At 33.1% G+C, this 2,680-nt stretch overlaps 1 protein-coding gene across 2 annotated transcripts in view; it reads right to left on the reverse strand.

Moving 5' to 3' along the window:
• LOC117116832 (tripartite motif-containing protein 2-like) overlaps positions 1-2,680 on the reverse strand; it is a 27,299-nt gene that overhangs the window by 1,990 nt on the left and 22,629 nt on the right. The gene's annotated exons all lie outside the window — the stretch shown is intronic.

Consider the following 2,680-nt stretch of genomic DNA (forward strand, 5'->3'; position numbering starts at 1 on the left):
TTTTGTCTCTATTCTCTTTTACTTTTTTGAATATTTCTTCTACATGATTGTCTATATCTATTAAACATGTGTCTTTATTTTGTTGTAATTTTGTAGCATTGTGGATAACAGCTTTGAGACCGCCTTCTAATTTATTTATGAAGTGTTGGGCAGAATTTTCCAAGGTGGCTGAAGTTTTTTTAAATGTTTGGAATGCGTCTAAAATGTTGATTGGTTTGTGTTTTCCTTCCCATTCCTTGTGGTCCATAATTGTACAGTTCACACAGATTGGAATTTTACAATCTGTGCAGTAGAACTCCAAAGGTTTACTGTGATGTGAACACAGAGGCGAATGTAACAAAGTCATCTGAGAGGGACTCATTGATTGCACATCCTCCATTAAATGTAATTTGTGATTTGCAAAGAGTTTAAACTTCTTATGATAGTCGCTACAAGTAGAGCACATGTACTGTCTGCAATCCTGGCAGTAGTATTTTAGCTGTTCATCCTTTTCACAAACACTACATTTCATCTGATCTCTCTCTGAAAATTGTTCGAGAGTTTCTAATAAATTATTTAGAAAGGTATTTGGTGGAAGCTTCTGAAGCCCACCCTCCGGAATTGGATATAATTTTGAGCAAGTTGGGCAAGTCAGCTTACCCTTCTCCTTAACCCAGTCTTCCAGGCATGCCAAACAGAAACTATGGAGGCAGTTGAGGGATTTTTTTTTAAAGCAGATGGTACACTCCAAGACCTTCTCATCAACATTTTCCAGAAATTGATCCAACTTACTGGTAGCCATCTTGAATTGAAATTCTGTGAATTAAAAAATATTTTTGATAATTATTGTTTAGGATAGATACATAATAATAATATTAATGTATACTTATATACCTTATAATGTGCCAAATGGTCAAATAACCCCTATTAACAGGATACTTAAATTCTTTTCATTGTAACCCTTATTAAGGGGACACATACATTTTTTTTCATTGTACCACAACTACTACAAAAATCTAAAAAAAACTTTAAATATTGACACCTTTTCGAACAATGAACCAGAATTTTCTCCCTTAGTTGGAGAGAACATGGGTATAGGCCTTAAGCCGGGCTTATGTTGCCCCTACGACTCAACTCAACTGACATCAATTGAACTTTTGCAACTGGCAAGCAACTGTGACCAACTGAGAGCACTGAGATTTGTGCGACTGAAGGCTACATAAGTGCTCCTGCGATTGAAAGCAACTGAAAATACCCAGTTGCTCTCAGTTGCACACGTGCTCTATATTCTAGCGATTCAAGGCAACTGAAAATGCTAACAAAGTTGTGTCTACCAAAATAATTTGACATGGTTTATGTAAAATGTAATGGTGTTTGCAAGACTTGTGAAATACTTTATTTCATGTAACAAATCATAAAAGCCTATTATAGTGCCTATTGTAATCATAATAGGAAGCTTATACAAATGTTCAACCATTGACCATTGGCCATTTTGCGATTTTAGTAAACATTCTTTTCAGACATCATTTATAGGTCATTAGAACATGATCTCAGGGCTGGTGGAAATAAATCCATAGTAATATTGGCGTTATTAATATGATTAGCAAAATTGAAGTTTCGCTAATCGCTAGCAGGGAAACAGTTTTAATTGAAAATATTTAGCCATAACAATTAGTCTGTATTCTGAGGGAAGTCTGTACAACATGTTTTATTTTAAATGTTAGGTAAACAAAGGTAATTGATTTTTAGGTACAAACTTTAAACAGTTATAATAATTAATATATTTTGAAATGTAAAATTATTTATAGCAATTGATAGCCAATTAAGTATATGCATATTTTCTCTTTTTTTCCATTTTGATAGCAACATTCATTGTTTTATAATAACTTATATATGCATATTATTGTTATATAGATGTAGGATTATTGCTTTTATTTTTACATTTTGAAAAAGTATTTATATTTAATAATTTTAGTGAATTATAGTTTGCTTTGGCAATAAATATGCCAAGTTTATAGACCCACGCAATACAATTGATTGGCGACCGTTTTTGAGGGTTTCACGAAACATAATACAGGGAGAAACCTAATTATTTAAGGTAAACCTACACAAATGTACTTTGAATTTTAACTTTGGAAAGTCAAATATTTTGGAATGAGAAAGCATGTTGATGAAGAAGAATGGAAATTAGGGAATTGTTAAATCTCAGAAACAGAAATTTTTGGATAATTATGTCACAGAAATTAAATGACTGTTGAATACAAAATTTATGAAAATGTGGGACTATGATACTGTGTATCGACCTCCATCTATGAAGTTGTGTCCCTGCCCCCTCCCCCATTTCCTGGACTGCCACTGACAAAAGCATTTAATACTGTTTATATTATATCTTCAAAATCTATTAAGACCTCAAAAAATCCAAAAAATCTTGGCTCGATGGAGCTCCGCCCACTCAACCCCAAAAAGGTTCTGTCGCTTGGTAGCCCATAGTCATTTTCGTCCACCTTCCACAAATTTGCTTCTACCCAATAAAAACCTGTGTACAGGCCTGATTTAGTATTAATGTCTTACACGTTGTTTAATATTTAGTAGGCCTGTATACCTCTATCAACATTTTTTCAAATCTGTTGATCTGAAATGTTTTCATAATATGCCAGTGCTTTCATCTCAGATAACATAATAATTTGGTTCAGTATTTTAA

This window comes from Anneissia japonica, unplaced genomic scaffold (assembly GCF_011630105.1).
Source record: "Anneissia japonica isolate Jap-2015-1 unplaced genomic scaffold, ASM1163010v1 scaffold2028_len131717_cov125, whole genome shotgun sequence".
NCBI classification, from domain to species: domain Eukaryota; kingdom Metazoa; phylum Echinodermata; class Crinoidea; order Comatulida; family Comatulidae; genus Anneissia; species Anneissia japonica.